Below are 22,773 nucleotides of genomic sequence, written 5' to 3' on the forward strand. Positions count from 1 at the left end.
ATGTAGGCAAGACACATTACTTCTTTTGTAGCCGAAGTAACAGCACTGCAGACTGCACTCCGGTGTATTTTACATTGGTCAGAAAGGGAACCCATTCTTCTTTTGATGGCCTCTCGATCGGAGCTTTACTTTTCTTCGCAGAAGGTTGCTTTTTTTCACTGAGACGCCACCTTTTCGCACTTGATGAAGAAAAGTTTCATAGTTCCCGCCGTAACCAATTATCGCTTAACCATATTTGAAAACACAAAACAAAACCTTCGGGCGAGGGGAGAGGTCAGGATAAAGTATTATAAGCAGCCGCGCCCAACGATTGGTGTGCCTTACTGCATGAAATCATTAGATTATCAAATGCTGGAACTATTGAATCTCCGTCCAAAGATAGCCTACGTAGCGTTGGAGTCTAAATATCTTATCACCATCAAAAATCTATGCAAACCACTTAAAGGTCTAACAGCCGAATTTCTTTGTGTAATCACGTCTTATCGTATATATGTTTGGGAAAGTGAGCTTGATCGAACGTGCAGAGCTATTTCAATGCCAATCGAACACTTAACTGATTTTTTTCTAAAGGCCTGTGTTACTTCTGATTTTATCGATTTCATTTTCAGGCCGTTTCTGAATAAGAGATACACTACTACTTGTTTCCCGGCAGGAGCAATAAAAGCAGATATTTTATATTTGAAATAAATGAAGGGCAACTTTGCGTTGACGTGTACCGAAAATTTGAACTGTGTAGGTTGCTTATCTGCTCGAAAAACCACTTTTAAATACTCGCTTTCGCCCAGTTTTTATGCATTAGACACGGCATTTAGTTGTTGATCGCGGTATCCTCGGTAAACTATGCGGGGCACGGTGTTTATATTTATTCGAAGTACGAAGCAATGTCGTGAGTGACGAGCGATAAGTGTTTTTTCTGTGCAGGTTCATTACAGTCATTGTAGAAAGTTACACATTGAAGTGTTCCAGGGATCCATACCGCCGCTTTACCGGACTCCTAAAACAACTGCACGAGATACAGACTTGAAATTGCATGAAAATAGGGAGAATATTAAGCGCAATGTGAGGCGAAAATTTCACTTTCCTGCTTTAAATGCAAGCGTTGCAGATAATTAATAAACCCTTGTTTCCCGTTTGTTCCCGTGCACCATACGGGATGTGTATAAGTTGTTTCTCCGGTGTCCTCGGTGAGCTAAACAGGGCATCTTGTTTTTATCTGGGGAAAGTTAGGGGCAGGGTATGGGCGACATATAGGTAATGTTCCAAACAAGTGGGTTGAAGTCGCATTTTCCAATGGAATAGACGGCTGCTCTGGCATAATTACAACTACAACTGAGGTCAAATTTTGCGAATATAGGGTGAACAATACGCCAAGTTTATGTGCGATGGTAAATGGATGTTGACCAAATGCAGCTTAAAAAAACTGGAAGCAAGTATTCGAAAGTATCACGCTGTTGTTAGTTGTGTTTCCCAAAGTTTGAAGATAACTAGAATAGGCGCATTTTATGTACAACATTGTGTCACGAAGTTTTAAGGTTTTGGCTTATTTAGAAGCGTTACGAATAATTATTCAACCGTCATTCTTTTCTTTTTACTTTTTCATGCCTGATATATTGCGTTCGCCTGGTGTTCTTACTAAACTAAAGGAATCAGCTTTTTGTTCTGTGACTCTGAGGACGTGTAGGTAAAGTTCAAAATAGATGATAATTGAGGCTTTCGCAATAAATTACGTATGCAAGCACTCGAGAGTGTTATGAGCCTGTCTAACGAGCGGGGCAGAATTGAGGCCACTGCCCTGGCAGAACTATAAACACCAACAAGACCAAATTTACCGAAAATTGGTGGTATGCTATGAAACCTGTCTGTGTGAAGTGCAAGCGGTTAGATCAAACACGATTCTTGTAAAAAAAATCTTATTCAAGTGTTAGAGCGTGTGATATGGCCGGTTTCAGCTATGCTTCTCATTGTTCCGACATAGCTGTTGGGTAAACACATTTATATTTTGTAGAAAGGGGAGAGGGGTCATGGCAAGTGCGATGTGCGACAAAAGTTTTGCGTTTCTGGTGGAGTCATATGCGTTGAAAATAATTACTGAGCCGTCGGTTTCTCCGGCTTTCATGCATCATAAGGCGTTCCTAGTTGGTTTCAGCGATGCCCTCGGTGAACTAAACAAAGCACTGTTTATATTTGGCGAAATAAATGGCGCGGTTTGGGTACAATGTAAGTAAACTTCAATGAGAGAAGACTAATTATCATATTGCAGTAAATTACGCAAGAAAGCGATCGGGTGCTTTACGAATGTGTTTTACGAACACAGCAGAATTTATCCGGCTGCCCTGGGAAAACTATGAGCGCAACCGATATCAAATCTAACGAAAATTGAGTGTGTGTGTGTGTGTGTGTGTGTGTGTGGGGGGGGTGATAGGGAGAGAGGACATGATGAAATTTTCTGGCGAAATAAGATGCGTATTGGTGAATTACTGTTTCTTCTTTTTTAATTTCCAGCAAGAAGTGCTTCAAGGCATTACACGGGGACAACGAAGATTTTAAACGGAACACTGATATACGAAGGAGTGTGCTGGTCTGGGCTGGTTGGTACATCATTGGTAAGGGAACAAACAGCGCTTGGACGGGACGAAGTGAGTAGACAGACAAGGCCCTGAACTAACAACCACTGGTTTATTGGTGGGAAAGCAATATATACAAAGCACAGGTTCAGCGCAGAAGGCCAGAAAAACACGGTTTCTGCGCCGGGAAGGGAATGAAAACATCACATCACGCGTGTCGTCAAGGCTGGTTATCATGTTTTAACAAGTAGTTAATCACGCGCGTCGTCATGGCTGGTTATCATGTTTTTAACAAGTAGTTTATCTCGCAGCCATGCAGAGAGACAGAGGGTACGCTGACGCAGGAGTTTCCGGGCGATTGAATGCAAAACGCTTCTCAAATCTCGCGTGCTCTTTGATCTTTATACCTACCTATTAATGTGCAATCTTCAAAGAGAGGTTTGCAGCCGCATTCTTTGCAGTGCTGGGCTAAATGGCTGGGCACAGACCCTTTCATTGCGTACGCATGCTCCCTCAGCCGGTCATTCAAACATCGGCGCGTTTGGCCAACGTAGCAGCGTTTGCACTTGAGTGGGATCTTATACACAACAGCACATGCGCACTCAACATGAGCTTTTCTCTGTTGCTTCTCACAGGTTGCTTTTTTGGGGCCTTCCTTGTTTACCTTGCGGCATAGAGCCGACAACTTGTCCCTTGCACTGAACAAAACGCGTGTGCCTATTTTTCCAGCGACCTTCTTTAACATATGCGAGACCCCATGGACATAGGGTATGACGGTGGTGCTCACATGAGGTCCCTTGTCTTGGGCGTCACGTCCTGCCCTCCCTCTGGTGAGGATCACCAAATGCTTTTCCGAGACACTCATCAGCAGGGCCATGGGGTACCCAGCCTGCACTGCGCCAGTATGGAACAGGCACCCAGGGAATCTGGCGAGAGGCTCTTCCTCCGGGACGTTCGAGTAGCACAGAAAACGGTGGATTTCCTTTAGCTGCAACTTTTGCCTTCGTTGCCGAAGAAGAACCGCCGAGACAAGGAGCCAGGCCCGGAGGTGGTCATCCTTGGAGACGTGCATCTACAGGATGACGTAAAACAAGTGCTACCGAAGGGGCCAAAATTTTGCGAGCACCCGAAGCTGGACAGGGTGGAGCTGCTCAGCCTGGTGAGAAACACCGTGGGAAGGGCCAAGGAGGATGAAGTTGACCGGTTAGTTCAGGAAGGCGTCGAGTGCCTACCGCAAGAGGTCAAGAAAACTGGTCAACGCTCTCGCTTCGTTGTGGCCTCGCTACGAAGAGCTGACGCCAGACTCCTCCAGGCCGATAAGGAGGGGGGCTTCGTGCTTATGCCAAGGTAGGAATACGACTGCAAAGCTGAAGAGGCCATCTCAAAGAACTTCAAACGGCTGGTCGGCGTCAACCAGACAAGAACTAGAACCCGAGCGGCCAAGATTTGTGAAGAGATGGGTCTCTCTGCCCTGGACAAGTCTGTCAAGGCAGCAGGAAATTTGTGCCTTTCGGTGTTCTTTTCCGTGAAAACCCACAAAGAAGGCAATCCTTTCCGAGCTATAGTCTCGGATCGTGGTACTTGGCAACGGTGCGTGGCTTCCTACTTGCAGTCGTCCCTAGATGTCCTCCCCGTTGATGATCCGTGCATCATCATCAGCCCGACCAGTGTTTCTGAATACCTTCAGAATGAGTGCTCGGAGCAAGTAGGTGCCTTCTCAGTTGACGTGAAAGACTTATTCTATTCCTTGCCCCACAACCTCGTGTGTGATGAAGTTAGCCAGTGCATTGATAGGTATGGGAGCACTAAGTTTCAGAATGCATGTGGTATACATATTGACAAGTTTTTAGAGCTTCTTAGTTTTTACCTCGAGTCGACGTTCATGAGCTACAATGGCGCCATTTTCATCCAACGGGATGGCGTGTGCATTGGATCTTGTATTGCTCCTGTTCTTAGCAACCTTGTGCTAGCACGTTTTGACAGAAGCCTCATGGGCTGCCTCCTACCGACCAGCGTAACTAAAGTATTTCGCTTTGTGGATGATTTCCTTGTGCTACACAAAACTGACGGAACAAGTCAACTCTTGTGTGCTAACGAAATTTTCGACATCTTCCAATCGGTAATGAAACCTTTAGAACTAACGATCGAGCATCCTTCCGATAATAAGATAAGGTTTCTCGACCTAGAGATATCGCTAGAAAGGGAACACGTTTGTTGGGCTTACAACCCCCGCTCGAAGAAAAGTATTCTCCCCTTTACGTCTGCGCATTCAAAAATAGTTAAAAGAAGCATTGTCGTCTCATGTCTGAGAGCAGCTCTGACCCGTTCATGCGACCACCGGGTGGCTAGCAGCTTCATGCACCAAGTGCACCAGCTCATCCAGGCTGGGCACCCCATGGCCCTGCTGATGAGTGTCTCGGAAAAGCTTTTGGTGATCCTCACCAGAGGGAGGGCAGGACGTGACGCCCAAGACAAGGGACCTCAAGTGAGCACCACCGTCATACCCTATGCCCATGGGGTCTCGCATATGTTAAAGAAGGTCGCCGGAAAAATAGGCACACGCGTTTTGTTCAGCGCAAGGGATAAGTTGTCGGCGCTATGCCGCAAGGTAAACAAGGAAGGCCCCAAAAAAGCAACCTGTGAGAAGCAACAGAGGAAAGCTCATGTTGAGTGCGCATGTGCTGTTGTGTATAAGATCCCACTCAAGTGCAAACGCTGCTACATTGGCCAAACACGCCGATGTTTGAATGACCGGCTGAGGGAGCATGCGTACGCAATGAAAGGGTCTGTGCCCAGCCATTTAGCCCAGCACTGCAAAGAATGCGGCTGCAAACCTCTCTTTGAAGATTGCACAATAATAGGTAGGTATAAAGATCAAAGAGCACGCGAGATTTGGGAAGCGTTTTGCATTCATTCACCCGGAAACTCCTGCGTCAGCGTACCCTCTGTCTCTCTGCATGGCTGAGAGATAAACTACTTGTTAAAAACATGATAACCTGCCATGTCGACGCGCGTGATTAACTACTTGTTAAAACATGATAACCAGCCTTGACGACACGCGTGATGCGATGTTTTCATTCCCTTCCCGGCGCAGAAACCGTGTTTTTCTGGCCTTCTGCGCTGAACCTGTGCTTTGTATATATTGCTTTCCCAGCAATAAACCAGTGGTTGTTAGTTCAGCGCCTTGTCTGTCTACTCACTTCGTCCCGTCCAAGCGCTGTTTGTTGACTTACCAATGATGTACGGGTAACTTTTGAAAGTATGCGATGTAACAACAGGAAACTGAAACATTTAGTGCAACTGTTCGAAAATAAAATAAAAAGCAGCTGCCCTGGAAATCGGGTTGTAATTGACCAAGTTCGCACACCTCTGCCGTCTTTCTTTCTTTTGAGTATCTAGAGTAATTTCTGTTGATTGTACTTCGTTCTGTATAACCTCGACAGTACTATTACCTGAACTAGCGATACATTTATACTGTATAGACTCAAACACCAAGTAAATGTCTTTGTTCAATAAGTAAAATTGGCTGCAACAAATGTGCATTTTTGTGTGCGCCGCAGTGCTGCTACTAGGTTGGATCGGGGACCTCTGGGCACTCGATGCCATTTGCATATAGATTTTATAGCGTCAAGAAATAAATGCGAATTCAAATAATTTGTCGGGCCTCGATGGTTTACCATGTGTGATTGAGAAATAGGTATATATGTATGTTAAAAATAAAAATACCTGACAGATGGATTTCCAGGCTTTTTCAGTTATTATAATAGTAGTTCGAAATACATACACAGGGGGCACGACCGAATGTACTTGCACACAAAGGTGTACATGCCGCGCCAATAAAACCTGGAGCGAAGCCGGGTGTACGTCTTGAAGACACCGGCCGCATGTGCACACTGCGGGTCAGCGTGGAAGACAGAACATATTTCACCACGAAGATTTCGAGGTATGACCAGCAACCACTTGCGGACGTGAGAGACGTATGCCCGGCGGTAGAGAAGCCCATCCCGCATTTCGAAGTGAGAAGCTTGACGGCGCAAAGCTCGAGAAGTGGAGGAACAGTCGACGGGTTTGAAAGGAAGCGGATAAGAGAACTAATCCAGGCATCCTTGCATTGCTCCGAAGCCATGTCGCAGCCTGCTGGGAACGAAAATACTTGGTTACCGGCAGAGAGGCAGGCATTGCTTTCGGTTGACACAGGCGAACGGGAAAGAGCGTCGGCATCGGTGTGGCGGAGGCCAGACCTGCAGACAACGCACACGTCGAACTCTTGCAACCTCAAAGCCCAGCAAGCTAATCGACCTGAGGGGTCCTTCAACATGGACAGGCAACAAATTGCATGGTGGTCTGTAATCACGTCGAAGGGGCGGATGAACAGGTAGGGTCGAAATTTATCAAGTGCCGAGATCAAGATTATGGCCAAACATTCCTTCTCCGTAACGGAATAATTCGTCTCGGCTTTGGTGAGGGTGCGGCTTGCGTATGCAACGACGTACTCGTCGAATCCAGATTTGCGCTGCGCGAGTACAGCACCGAGGCCAACACCGCTGGCGTAGGTGTGTACTTCGGTCAGAGCTGTCGGGTCGAAGTGATGCAGTATGGGCGGCGAGGTCAGTAGACGACGCAACTCTTGGAAGGCATCGTCACAAGCGGACGACCATGCGTAATTGTTCAAGTCGCTTCGTAGAAGCTGATTCTAGGGAGCGGTGATGGACGCAAAATTCCGAATGAAGCAGCGAAAGTAAGAACACAGGCTAAGAAAGCTGTGAAATTCTTTTACGGAAGAAGGTTTGGGAAAATAAGCAACTGCACGGAGCTTGGCGGCGTCAGGAAGAATACCGCGTTTAGATACGACATGGCCAAGGATGGTGAGCTGACTTGCGCCAAAGTGGCATTTCTTCAGGTTGAGCTGAAGGTCGGCGGCAGTTAGCCACTGTAACACTTCCTCCGGCCTACAGAGATGCGTGGGAAAATCGGGTGAAAGAAGAAGCACATCGTCTAAGTAGCACAGGCACGTTTTCCACTTGAGACCACGCAAAAGGTTGACCATCATACGCTCGAATGTTGCGGGGGCGTTGCAAAGCCCGAAAGGCATGACACGAAATTCATATAGGCCATCTGGTGTCACAAAGGCCATTTTAGGTTGGTATTCGGGTGCCACGGGGACTTGACAATGGCCGCTTTGTAAGTCGATGGAAGAGAAGTAGTCCGCGCCTCGGAGACAGTCAAGGGCGTCATCGATTCTCGGAAGAGGGTAAACATCTTTACGAGTTATTTTGTTAAGACGACAGTAATCGACACAGAATCGAATCGATCCGTCCTTCTTCTTAACAAGAACAACGGGAGATGCCAAGGGGCTATCCGAAGACTGAATGACGCCGCGCTTCAGCATGTCAGCTCAAGTCGTCGGTCATCGATAACACGGCGCTCTGTCGTGGATATGGTCTTTGTCGCAGTGACGCACTGGTACCCGTGTCGATGCGATGACATGCCATTGACGTGCGGCCCAAGGGAACATGCTGGCAGTCGCGAACGAAACTTGTCGAGAAGGCGTAGAAGGTGGTCGCAAACAGTCAACGTGTCGGCGATGGAGCTATGTAAAACATCGGGCGAAGTCGGCTCCTGCGCGGGGTTGCAGGTCACTCCGGCGACCTCATGAGTGGCGATAGAACCAGTTGGCATGTCAATGATGGCAGCAGGGTCGACACACTGGACGCGGCCAACGCACTCCCCACGAAGCAAAATGAGAGGACAGGACCATCGGTTGGAGACGAGCAGTCTGCTGACGCCGGCAGGAACGTATAATAGAGCAAAAGGCAGCGGCGAACATTTGCGACGAGCAAAAATTGCAGATGGCGTCAAATGTTCGCTGGCATCAGTAACAATGTTGCAGGACACTGTGGCAAGGGCAAAAGAGTGCGGTGAAATTGTGACGTCTTCGGCAACAAATACTTTATCTGCGGGTTCACGAGCCTCAAGGGGCGGGGCGTCGCTCAGCGTTTGAAATTCTACTTCAGCGCGAGAACAGTCGATGACGGCCTTAATAGCGGAAAGGAAGTGCCAGCCCAGAATAACATCGTAGGAACAAGAACACAGCACCAAAAATTCGACCATGTAGAGGAGGCCGTTGTTTCCCAACGCGAGCAGTACACGCAGCTGCACGCGTGATGCGGTCTGCGCTGGCAAGTACGAAGGGATACGTTTGACAGTGGCGTCGTAACTGTTTTGAGCAAAGATAGAAGTTTGGCACCAATAACTGAAACTGCGGCACCAGTGTCAACGAGGGCAAGTGCAGCGACGCCGTCCACATATACATCAATAACATTAGTCGGAGAAGGGAGAGGCCTTGGTCTGTTCGTGGGTGACGCAGCTCTCGCCTCTGCAACTGCGGCGATTAGTTTTCCCGTTCCGGCGTAGAAGGACGACGACGCATCGGCGAAAGCGAGCGACGTCGGGACGATGGCGAACGGCGGTCAACAAGAGGGCGGTGGTCCGAGTAGGAAGACATCTGGCCAGGGTTCTGAGGCACGGAGGACGACGTGTATGGTGAACCGTATGGTTCGGTGTCGAAGCTACGGCCGTAGGATGTTGCGCGGCGGCGGCAAAACCGTGCATTGTGGCCAGGTAGACCACACGCAAAACATATTGGGTGGTTGTCGGGAGTGCGCCATTGTCCACTGCTATGTGGGTACCGCGGCTGAACGAAGTGAGGAGCTGGACGCAGTCACGCGGCTGATGGGAATGGCGCAAAGGGCTGAGGTGGTGGCCGTGCGAGAGCCTCGGCATAGCTGAGAGGTGCAGTCACCTCGGGAAAAGCAACGGGTGTCGGCTCCAGCGGAGTCTCGCAGGCAGGAGGGAGAGCTGCGGAAACTTGCTCTTGGATGACCTGGCGAAGGTTGGCTTGCAAAGGTGAGGGTGGTGGCGTGGCTGAGGACAGCAGCAAAAGCTGATGAGCGACCTCAGCACAGACGAACTCTTTTATCTGGCAAAGCATGGAGTCCACATAAGGAACCGCGGCCATGCTCCCGAGGGTTTCGTCGGACCCAGGTGGGCGCCGCTTGAGAAGACGCTGTTTGCAGAGCTCGTCAAGAGAGAGAGAGAGAAAAAAATAGTAAAGGAAAGACAGGGAGGTTAACCAGACATTATCTCCGGTTGGCTACCCTGTACCGGGGGAGGGGTAAAGGGATCCGACAAGAGAGAGAGAGAGAAAAAATAAGTACAAAAAAGGGGGAAAAAGGAAAGAAAAAAATCACACACACACACACAAAACAGAACTGTTTCTGTGCGCATTGTCACGCAGTCTGCGAAGTCAAAACTCTGGCAAAGCTCAATGACCTGAGAAACAGTGCCTGGATTTTTGGACAGCAGCTTATACAAGGCATCGTCGGGTTGACACGCCGGCAGAGGTTGACGATGTCCTCTGTGTAGCTGGTGAACGTTTCACCAGTTTGCTTTTATCGGCTTCGTAGGCGTTGCTCAGCGCGAAGTTTGCGCACGCCAGGGCGGCCGAAAACTTCTGCGATGCTGGTTTTGAAGCTTGCCCACGTGCGGAGATCGGTTTCGTGGTTTTTGAACCACAGCTTGGCAACGCAAGATAAATAGAACATCGCGTTGTTTAGCTTGAGGGGATCGTCCCATTTGTTGGTGTTGCTGGTGCGTTTATACGATTCTAGGCAATATTCAACGTGTTTCTCATCAGTGCCGCTGAAGATGTCAGGATCCCGCTGACGCTGGGCACCGGCACATACGATGGCTGGTGTAACCGGTGGGGATGTAGGGCTGGGTTCATCAGGCATGACGGACAGTAGAGTTCTGGTGCGTAATTCCAGGTTGGGGGAAAGCCGCAACACCTCCAACAGCATCTAATGTGAAGACAGGGCAAGAGAGCAGCAGGCAGCGTTGGTAACGTGTCTCAACCAGAGCAGCTCAGGCAATCTCGAGCTCGCGCCTCCCTGACGAATGGCGATGTGTCAGCAGCGCGGGACATTCCTCTTCACTACAATATATATATATATATATATATATATATATATATATATATATATACATACATAGACAGAGAGATAGAGAGAGAGTATGATTGTCTGCGGTTTGCCCGCCCCCCACTCGAGAAATAGTACGCCACTGCTTTCCCCTGCAGGGATGAATGTTTTCGAAGACTGCCTTAAGTGCGCGCTGGTGGTCGTTTTATTTTCGGGGCAGCACCTTGCATGGCATGAAAGCAGACGACGACAATACAAGGGTATATACGTCACCCTAAAGTTTGGCCCTCGGAGTTTGAGCAGTGCCTGTAGGGCCTCGAGCTTTCGTCCATTCAGCAGCAGCCAGCGGGGCGACTCGACGGCGAACTGGCTGGCGGTGGCGAGCAAGATGGCGCCCACAAGGCAAGCTATAGCCAGGAGCTCCCACTCGAGGAAGCGGCCCAGCACGTACGAGTACAGGATGCCCACGGTCACCGACAACTGCAGGATGCCACCCTGGGTAACAAAATGGCGACTTATTCCTTTCCGCTGCCATTCGCTCTCTGTGCTGAAGATTATGCTTCGTGCATGTCTTTGAGCTTGAGCTTCCCCAAAAACAGATTGGGCAAAGAGAATGTGGAATTGAATTGAATTCATTGTATGAAAAACGGTAGACATGGCGCCTAGTCACTGGATATGTCAGTAGCTGCAGAACTCCGAATCTTTTAAAACCATAGGCGTCAACCAAACGTGGATGTCGGGTTAATTAAAACGCACAATAAGATTATTTTATAATTTGAAAAATTACCATCAAGCTAATAAATATATCGAAATGCGGAATGAATTTCCCGCACGACGTTCTCGTGTGCTCCCCTCAGAGGCCGAAGTGAAGGCGTTTCGCATCGTATAGAAGAGATCGCTTTGGCGGAAATGCCGAGAGTGCCGTGTAGCTCCACGGCTTGCCTCAGTGCGAAGTGCTCATGCAGTGATCGACATTATTCGAGCAAGCTCACCTTAAGATGTCTTATTTTTGTCGTGGCTCACGTACATTAACTCTTCCTGAATGCGCTAAGCCCTGGAAATGTCCCTAATAAAGCAACTGGAGGACCAGACTAAATCATAATACAGCTAATCAAACAGCTGTGTCGAAAGAGCAAAGCACTGCTGTATAATGCCATGGAGTAAGTGATTAAAACTAAGGTGGCGTGAGGGTGATGTGAAAGCAGGGTGAACGATATATTTAAGGGCAAAGGTGATAAGGATAAGACGAGCTCGCACAGGCCAGTTACAGTAGTGTCGGTGATATATTGAATAGCAATGCGAGCCACAAAATCAGAGCTGTTGAAGTAGGTAGCGAAAAACGATCTAATCCGGGAATTACTAAATGGGTTTAGACCAGGCAGACGCTTAGAAGATAATATATTTGTACTAACTCAGTGCATAGAGATTTCAATAGCTTTGAATGGAGCTTTATGGATAGCATGTCTAGATAATAACGGAGCTTACAACAACATAGGCAGGGAATTGCTATGATATATTCTCAAGCACGAGGACATAGATGACGATTTAGTGAAGTTGCTGAGGGACATATACCGGAAGTTCCATTTCAGCTGCAGCAAAAAAAAAAAGAAAAAAAAAACGTCTGTGGCCGACAGCACAATTCTAAGCCATTATCTAAATTACTCCATGAGGCGGCCGTTACTACTACGGAAACTCAAGACGCTTAATATATAGTGAACATAATTGCGCTAAACAACATTTTAAATAATTACTTTATGGCCGACATGTTTATTTTACGAATTATAGCTAGTGAGTATGCAAGGCCCATCGACTTGGAATTAATTCTCAGGATGGCACCGGTTTTGCAAGGTGCGCCTTCAACCTTGAGGCAAAATTCCCTGTTTTTCCGCTTACTTGTTTAGAGAAAACGCTGTTCGAGGCGTCCAAGCACCAAAGTAACTGGAATGTCAATGTGTTTTATCGGGAACTTTGGAAATTAATTCCTCGAAACTGGCGTAGTCCTGAGATTTCGTTCTTAATAGATTTGCCTTGCATACTCACTAGCTACAATTCGCAGATTTAAATATGTACAGTGAAGTAAATAATTAAAAAGTTCTTAGCGCAACAGGAACAAAGACGGTAAGTTGGATGAAAGGGATGGAAACAATAAAGACGACAGAGATTTGCAAAAGCTGCAAGAAAGAAATCGGTAGGGAAAATCTCGGTGATAATGCAAAAGGTAGTGCCTTGCTATTTGAGGCCCGAGCTAGCTGCTTGAGGAGAAACACGCACCGAAGCAAATATGCGCCACAGGATGAGGGGCACTTATTTGCTAAAAAAAACTGAAAGAAACAATAACTAGAAACGAATCCGCACATCGTAATGGCATGCGAAGATATTCAGTCAGCGATATCCATATGGAGTGCCCACATTCCCGAAGCATCGGGATTCAACTGGTCAGCCGCTGAGATAAGGGACCATTAGAGTATTGGTGGAAGAAAAGCCGGGAAGGGAGTGGTAGGACCGGAGTCATTGCATGTGTAGGTAATTGTACTCTATAGGGAGAGAGATTTTAAATACGAAAATTAGGATCGAGATCAGACAGGCAAAATGCTAAGTAGCGATACATGTAGTAAACGCTGATTATTTCAAGCAGGTTAGGTGAAAAAAGTTGACTCGCCATTCCAGCCCTGCGAAAGTGAATGTCTAGCGAAGCTGTTGAAAACCAGCCCTACAACTGCTGATGCAATGCTTTACAGTAATGGTAAGTGTGATATTTTAACGTAACGGGAGCAATTTTGGCAGCACGCCGCCGCTTCTTTTTCCCTCTTCCGCTCCTCGTATTCACGCTGCTCCTCGGGAGTCTTAACCATGCACTGCGTAACTATAGCAGTGCTACAACAACAATGAAATCAGTTGCTACGCTGGTTGTTTTCTATACGAAAGTTCAGAGGCGTCCCTTTCCACGTCGCAAGCGGCCGTCGCCGCGGCAGCTTGCGCTACAGTAATCTTTACCGGGAAACGGGGTGCGCAACGTGCTTCACATTGCTATCACGAGCGCCTTATCATCAATTATGCGGAGCGAATGCTTGTTTTGAGCTTTCTCTTTGTTGAAACGAATGCTGTTTATGCATGTTGTATGCGTGATTCCAAAGAATGTATGCACTTTTCGCTTCACTTTGCTGAGTGCTTTACGGGGGTACGAGCCACTGCTCCAGCCCTACCCTGCCACCGGGGTAGGCCAACACATTTTTGCTCACGGACGCGGATACGAAAAATGCCGACCAAAGAGAGGCTAGCTTCGCTGTAATATTAACAGTTGTAATATTCGCTGTAAATATTACAGCTTCGCTGCAACATTTTTCATCCGACGCATTATGAGAAAAATCACGGACATTAGCCGCATCCTCATAGAAGTCATGCCGCGCCGCAAGAGGTGGAGCAGCACTTTCGTCCTGAAAGTCTACAGCAGCCCGTCCAAATATGGCCTAACACACAATTTCGAAGATTTAATCAACGAAACGATGAACATCGCGGGCGACAACAGGCTCGTTATCGGAGGCGACTTCAACGCTCCACACACGCAATGGGGATATGGGCACTCGTCAAAGGGAAAGACCTGGCCCACCTCATAGAAAAGGCCGCCCTCCCTAACCCTTCTCAACGAGCCGGCCTCGCACACTAGCGTCGGTGCGGGCCCCCATGGGGATAACGCACCGGACCTAACACTGTGTAGGAGCGCCGGGAGAATCACCTGGGAGAGCACCTTCGAGGCCATGGGGAGCGATCGCAGGATCCTCAGTATCGCCCTAGGAGAGCCCCGCGCCACGAAGGAAAAAAAAAACAAGATCAGCCGAGTAGACTGCGAAAAATTCCGCGAAATCAAAGACGAAAAACAACAGGGCCCCCCTAAGAAACATAGAAGAATAGAGCGGCGAGCTGCTACGAGATACAGAAAAGGCCACGACCGAGATGGAGTGGGACTACTGGGGGGCTCGACGAGAAGACGAAGAAGACAACGACGACGGTGTCGGTCACCCACTGCGGATGGACAGCAAGCTCCTGCACCTCGTAAAAGCCAAAAAGTTAATACAGAAACGCCTGCAAGGGCAAAAACACGATAGAAATATAACTCGCAAGATTGTGGAACTAAACAAGAACATCGAAGCACACTGCGCCCAGTTATGCATTCAGGAATGGGTGGAAGTGTGCGACGCCATGGACGGGAACATAAACACAGGCAAGTCGTGGAAGATCCTCAAGCACCTGCTCGACCCGCCGGGCACCAAGAAGGCGGCGAAAGCGGAAATGACCAAGATCAAACACAAGTACAAAGGAAACATCCATGAGATGGGTGACGAAATCGTTAAGCTGTACCTCGACAGACCCCCAGCCGTCGAACGCCGGAACTACGGGCTCTCACAACGAGGACCTTGACAGAGACTTCTCCCAGCGAGAAATCAAGGCGGTCCTGAAGACCATCAAGACCAAGTCGGCTCCAGGCGCCGACAAAGTGACCAACAAGATGCTCCAGAACCTGAACGACCAGACAACGAGCCGCTTGACTACATCGACGAGTGCTGGCGGAACGCGGGGATCCTCATCCCCAAGCTGGGTAAACCCCTAGAAATCCAGGACATGCGGCCGATCTACCTGACTTCCTGCGTCGGTAAAGGGCTGCAGCACGCCTGCCTAAACAGAGTTAAAGGCTACCTGCAATCCAACGACGTATACCGCAGCAACATGATTGACTTGAAAAGAGGACTATCTACCCAAGATGCCATGATACAACTCAATCAGCAAGTCATAGACACCACGGGGCCAGGCTTGAGGGCAATGCTCGGACTCGATCTAAGGGCCTTCCACAGGGTCGAGCACGCGGCCATCCTCGAATGAATCGCGCAACTCAGCCTGGGCAAACGAACGTACAATTACATAAGAAATTTTCTTACCGGAAGAACAGCCAGAATCAGACTGGACGAGGAGGAGAGCATCCAGGTGGACCTGGGTAGCGCGGGCACACCGCAAGGGTCCGTCGTGTCACCGATGCTCTTCAACCTCGTCATGATCAGACTATCGGAAAAATTGGAGCGAATAGAAAGCATTATTCACACAGTTTATGCAGAGGACATTACGATTTGGAGCATGAAAGACTCAAGTGAGGGCGAGATGGAGAACAAACTTCAAGGGGCGGTGGAGGCAGTCGAGAATCATCTGGAGGGCACCGGAATGGACTGTTCGCTGGGCAAATCGGAACTTCTACTCTACCGCTCGAGGGGGCTGGGCACACCGTCCAGAGACGTAGCGGAACTACACAAAAGGGGAATCACAATAACCACGAAAAACGGCAGGGAGAGACCCATGGTCCAGAAGACCAGAATCGCGGGTCTCTGGATCGAAGCCAGGCGAAGAAACGCGGAAACCGTTAGACGCCTGGAAAATAAAGTCACGGCGACTGTTAGACAAACACAGAGGGTCCCCAAAGAAACGTCGTGCGGCTCGTCCAGTCCTTCGCGATCAGCCACATCGCGTGCGTGGCGGCATTCGCCCACTGGAACAAGGCTGAGAAAGAAAAGATCGACGCACTCATTAGAAAAGCGTACAGAACGGCACTGAGTCTCCCCAATACACAAGAAACGAAAGGCTGCTACAACTCGGGGTACATAACACGCTGGACGAGATCGCGTAAGCACAGAGGATAGCGTAACTCGAAAGATTCTCTGGAACCAAGGCGGGCAGAGAAATCATGAAAAAGGTCGGCATGAACAACCACGGAATGAAGGGCCCCAAGACGCAGATTCACCCGGACGTGCGAGCCGCAACAAACACGGAAAACATCCCGGAGAACATGCACCCCGTGCACAATGTCACGACAAGAAAACGCCGCACGAAAACGACCCTCAAAAACCATGGCGCGCGGGAGGGGGTGCTCTTCGTAGACGCCGCCCGGTACCCCCGAATCCGGGTCAACAATGGTGGTGTCGGCGGTGGTGTTTTCGCAATGGCGGTCGAAGACACGAAAGGAAAGACCGTGACGGCGGGCTCTGGCATTCGCAATCGGCAATCGAATGGCGATAATCGACAATCGAATTGGCAGTAATCAACGGTCGGAAATAGGACAGAACAATAATCAGCGACTCCAAGACGGCCATTAGGAACTTCACAAAGGGCTGGGTCTCCACTGAGGTGGTCAAATTCTTGAACCGCAGAGCAGTAGACTTCAAGAACGGCAAAATCACTCCCAAATACCTCAAATGGATCCTGGCACACACGGAGGAAGTAACCACAGAAGACCCGAGCACCCATCCCAACCTCAACGAGAACTCGAGAAGGCCCACCGAGCCGCGTGAGAACTAACCCAGCGGGGCGGTGACACTGACGGCCGACACATCGCACCCCCTGCGGAGGTGCGAGGACTGCGGCGGAGGCGACGACGACGAAGTAGCGATACAAGACGACAGGGACAGACTTGTCACGTACCCCGACATACTGACACACATTTAAAGAAACAAAGAGAAGCATACTCACAACCGAACAAACAACTAGACAGATCTCAAGAAACAGATTGAAGAAGGTTGCAAACCAGAACCTTCAGAAACCGAGTACTGTTACGTCTCAAACTGGTCCAGAGTATACCTTGAAAGTTCACCACGAGGCAGCCCCTTTCATCAGCGTCGCCCAGACGGCGACAGTGGTCGACACCGACGGTGAAAGATGACAAGCGTCCCGAATAGGGAGTGCGCACCTTTGGATGTTGCCACGAGGCAGCGCCTTTCATCAGTGTCGCCCAAACGGCGACCGTGCCCGACACCAGCCATGACGAGTTAACCGGATTGAGGCGAGAGACCAACTTCCAGGAATTGCTACCGTGGGAGCGACAACGATCTCGGTTTCCCAGAAGACCACGCAGTGGCAGCAAAAGGCGAGCGCGAGGATACAACGGTAGAGGAGGAGTTGGGTGAACACGACAGCTCCTCTGATTGGCCGCACCAAGGTCAGCAGATTCCCCAGTCGAGTCTCCTAGGGAAGACGAAGGGATTAAAAGCGGAGACCGGTGGTGCAGAAAGGGGGGTTGACGAGATCTGATACAAACTAAGACGTTGAATGTGCTCCTGATGGAGTGGGCTTCCGTACCTGGAGCCAGTGTACATAATGTAAATTAAATCAGTTTCTTATTTCTACTACCGGATGTACACACCGATGGGCTTGGTGGATTCTTGGCCCAAACGCCACCTCGAGCCGTAACAGTACACTTAATGAGTAAATTCCGCACAATACCCAGAAGCGAGCTGCAAGCTCGGCACGCACGAACACGCAGACATGACACACGTCGTATGGAAATGCACAGAGATCAAAGCAATGTTGTCACTACCTAGTATGAGACGTGAAAGCCGCCGTACAGAACGTATAAAAGCACTTTGTATAAACAGCCAACGCAACGTCGTTGTAGTCTTTGTTTATCTACCGGCGCGCTACTTCAGCGTCGTTTTCATGGCTGGGCACATACATACCCACGGCAACCTTATAGGATCTGGCATTTGCCCCCCCCCCCCCCCTTTGAAAAAAAAAAGTATCGTCCCGGCACCAAGCTCCGAAGGAAGTGCAGTGATGGTGCAAAGTTGATGTCATGAGGAAAAGTATGGCTTCATACGAAGCACGTGCACAACCTCGGACAGATGCTGCCAGCGTTTGGAGCAGTAAAGACTGTTGGGCACAACTTCACAATTCCCATCACTGATCCGGCGCAGAACTGTGTATGGTCCGAAGTTCTTCGCAGGAGGTTCTCAGATAGCCCCAACCGCCGAATAGGAGTCCTGACCCTCACCTGGTCGCCGACGTTGTACGTGACGGGTCTTTGTCGAAGATTGTAGTGTCTGGCATCGTAGTCCTGTTGCTCTTGGATGCGCAAACGCGCAAGCTGCCTTGCTTCCTCGGCGCGTTGCGTGAACTTCTCGGCACCAGTCTCGCCATCATCACAATCGTGTGGCAGCATCGCGTCCAACAGTGTTGTTACTTACCAGCCGTAAACGAGGCTGAAAGGTGTCCTGCGTGTTGTCTCTTGGCGAGCCGTGTTGCACGCAAATTGCTTGCTGTCCCGCTTTCCGCTTGGTATCGCGAAAAGCACTTTCCTCGACTCCCGGCGGTTGCTGCAACCGAATTCGGAGCACCCGGGCATTTACTTTCATTTTGTTTTAAGTCTGCGAAAGTTACATACGCCCTAAGTTACACACAATGCAAAATCCGACCTCATCAATGGCTCATACGCGCGGCGTGTGCGAGCGATGCCTTTGTCTGCGTGTCCGCTGCGGAGAGGCGTGGACCATCTATGGCGGTAAGTTATTACATGACGGCGACAGACCAATCCGCGTCGCAGCGGCGAAGAGAAAAGGGCGGCGGTACTTTCTTGGTTCCAGTGACGTTAAAGGCTCCTAGATTTACTGTATATGCTCTCTGCGGGAGCCGAGTTGCGCATTGGTCCGCTATTTTGCCCGCCACGCATCCGTGTTAACCAGAAAGGCACACCTCTTGAATAAAGGATACGGCGTAGCTCAGATGCCGAGTGTGCTTGCTCCTTCATTCCGCGAAGGTCAGGTGGCGCAGCGGGCGGCAGCGCACAGAGGCTCGCGACGATGGTGGCGCTGCGGGCGGCAGTGCAGGCCATAGAAACTCTATGGTGCAGGCGCAGCCGTGAAGTTGGCTTTCCCTCAAAAGGATGCTTTTTTATTGCGATAGCAATTATATGGACACTTCAACCGGATTTCTGCCGTCGTCGTCGCCGTCGCCGTGAGGTTCCCTATAGATAAAATCTGCGCCGCGCGCCGTATGCCCGAGCGGAAGCATGCGGGGACGCGCGCTATCACGGAGAGCGAACGCACTCAATCTCCCACGCGCAAGCAAGGAAGCGGGAAGCCAGCGCCGGAGGGAGCGGCGGGGGGGGGGGGAGGGGGGCGCACTTCTACTCTGCCAACAACCGCGCTCGTCGCTCGCTCGCACCGTCGCTTATCTCCACACGGCTCTGACCTTTATGCTCCGTGCATTCGCCGCTCAGTTTCCGTTGAAGCGATAGACCGCACGTACCTTCGCCCGCTGCTGCGGCGTATGCGCTTGCTGCCAGCGTTTTGACAGTCGTATGCAGTCATTCAGTGTGATCTATTCATGTTTGTGCGCGCTCACACCACGCTTGTTCAATCAGTTAGTAATAGTCGGGCCACATTTTCCAACGCACGCTACACCTGCAATGCTGCCCGGGTCGGCAGCGCAGCGCTACAGGTGTGTCCCTTCGCACGCGGTGCCCACGGGAAGCGCTTCTCATCAACACCACCGTTTCACACGCGCCTTCTCGTGGTCATCGAGTCTCTCTTCATGTCGGCCTACTTACGCCGCAGCACACCTGCTTACTTAATCAGCTCATGTTTACTACAATTCATCTTGCTACCAAAGCCGCTCACCTTACTTCGTATGACATTTCTGTGTTGCGATCGCATTCATTGCTTCGCCCTTAAGGCGAAACTGTGACATTTTTTCAAGTTCGTCTGACAGCGAAGACGACATGCTGATCGACCTCGTCCAAAAACAATGTGGTGAAGAGCGGTCGAAAGTGGACAGGTTCGTTGAACGGGTCGTCAGGCGCCTCGACGACACCGGAGTGAGGAGATTATTTGGCTCCCCATCTTTTTGCTGCTAGAACTTGCTGGGAGCGGGACGCGGAAGCGCACCGCGCTGTGTTGCTGACAATACGCTCGACTCCCCGCGCGTGCGTTGCTAAAAACGAATACTTACTCGCCATAAAATCGTTCATTTCATCCACCGACATCGCCACATTATGTCTATTGCCATTAATTATAAAATCCATTGGTGTGTGCTTAAAAACAGGTATGTCGGAGCACGCAGTTTGACAAGGTTCGAGTGCTTTATGCGCATGCTCTGCACCTGCAAACAATAAAACGTGCGCGACGTTTTGCGCGCCAGGGTCAAAGTGGCGCTGCATGCAAGCCTCTGCACGGGGTGCACTTTTGTCCTCGATGTTTACCCTCCGCAGTGCGCCACCACCGCGGTGCACAGCGCACCATTCTGGTTTCGGGGCAACCCCGGGGCAAAGTGATCGAGGACGCTATAGATTACCTCTTTCAATTTGCAAACACCGGGGCAGTGGACGTCACGCTTCCCTGTGCCGCCGAGCGGGGGCGCGTTCGTCACCGTTTGACCGGTCTGAACACCGGTTGGTGTTGCCTCCAGCTTCTTGGCCCCCACGCTGGCGAAGTCAACGCAAGTGTGGTCTTGTGCCGGGTGTTTTTTCGTTGCCTTCTTCAAATTTAGTAACATTGCCGTCAACTGCGTTGCGCAGTGATCCCTATCCCTGTGAGTCCCAGCGATATATCGACGCAGCTCGTGCGGCGTATGCTCCCGCTGCAACTTGTGACAAGAATCCATTTTTCTCCCAAGATTGTTAAATTAACCATAGATTAGAAAGCAAAGAAAAGATGGCTGTAGCAAGCTAAAAACACGTCTTTTGTAACTGCCTCTTGAAAAGTAATCCCCAGTTGATGTTTGTTGCATAATTGTTCAAAAAGTTGACAGTCACTTAGCATGTGCTAAAGAGAATGAATGCGAAAGCGTTTGCGCTCACAAGCCATTCATGAAATTGCTTGACATTCTCATTTGAATGTGTTCTTAATTAATAGAAAATTCAATGAAATTCTGGCGTTTTATGTGCCAAAACCACGATATGGTTATGAGGCGCGCCGTAGTGGGGGACTCCGTGTTATTTTTGACCACCTTTAACGAGCCGTTACTTCCTATTGTTTTTTCCCACACGTCGTGGGTTCGAGTGCCTTAATTAACATTACATTAAGTGTGCCTAATGAACTCCCCAATTAACACCAAAGGTCCTGGGTTCGAGTGCCTTAATTAACTATTTTGAATAAATGTGCCTTAATACCAAAGGCACATTTATTAGGTACGGTGGAGTGCATTAATTAACTTCGCCTTAAATAACTCCAGAAGGTCGCGGTTCTATTCCCACCAAAGAACGTGGGCTCGGGTGCCCTAATTAATTCTTTTCTTAATTAACTGCGTCTCAATTAACGTTGCCTTCAGTAACACCAAAGGTCGCAACCCCAGCACTTCCGGACATCGCCTTTAGTTCACATCTTTTACACCACGTGACGTACGGACCTTTAAGATTCGAAATTCTCGCGATGACACACGAAGTGTACTAGACGATAACAGAATACATGTTTTAACAATAAAAGAAAAAAAATGTCGCAGTTTCGCCCGAAAGGCGAAGCATCGATTGCGATAGCAAATTAGTAGGGAGCTATTCGGAGTAGGGATAGTAGTTTTATCGGCTGAATAAACTTGGACACATTGGCTTACTAACTGAATTAACAATCGTGGTGTCAGCGCGCACAAGCAAACATGAATAGATCACACTGAATGACCACAGCCATCGACTGTGAAAACGCTGGCAGCAAGCGCAGGTTCGCGCGGTCTATCGCTTCAACGGAAACTGAGCGGCGAATGCACAGCACATACAAAGGTCAGAGCCGTGTGGAGATAAGAGACAGTGCGGGCGACCGGCACCGCCGGGCAAAGGGCAGAGGAGAAATTGTTGGCAGAGGAGAAGCTGCCCCTCCTCTCCCCCTCTTCCCGTTTCTTGCTTTCGCGTGGGAGATTCAGTGGCAAGATACGCCTTTGGTGCCAGAGCACAGCGCCGCCTCGCCTCCCTCCCAAACCCCTACGGCCTTTCGCGCGACGGTCGCGTTTGCTTTCCACCGTGCGTTCGCTCTCTGTGATAGCGCGCGGGGGAGTTCGCCCTCCGTGATAGCGCGCGTCCCCCGCGCGCTTTCGCTGGCGCATACGGCGCGCGGCGACGATTTTATCGCCCTTGGAATCTATACGGAACATCACGGCGACGGCGACGACGACGGCGACGCCGACGGCAGAACTCCGGTCGAAGTGTCCATATAATTGCTATCGCAATAAAAGAAAAAAAAAGACCACACCAACAGCTTTCACCGTCGAGCATGGACGAGCGCGAATCAGGAAGGGCTGATCTGATAACCGCCACGCGTATAAGACGACCGGCCAGCTAGTCTATTGTGGATCAGCATTTTGGCTGGTATTGATAGGCGTTTAGAGGCTCAACCCCGCTTCGAGAAAGCGGGTGCAGAATCTCGAAAGAGCGGCCTCCACCCCCTCCTTGCGTCTATGTTTTCCTCATCCAACTTATTGTCCGATCGAATTGTCGT

The sequence above is a fragment of the Dermacentor silvarum genome, chromosome 2 (genome assembly GCF_013339745.2).
Source record: "Dermacentor silvarum isolate Dsil-2018 chromosome 2, BIME_Dsil_1.4, whole genome shotgun sequence".
NCBI lineage: Eukaryota > Metazoa > Arthropoda > Arachnida > Ixodida > Ixodidae > Dermacentor > Dermacentor silvarum.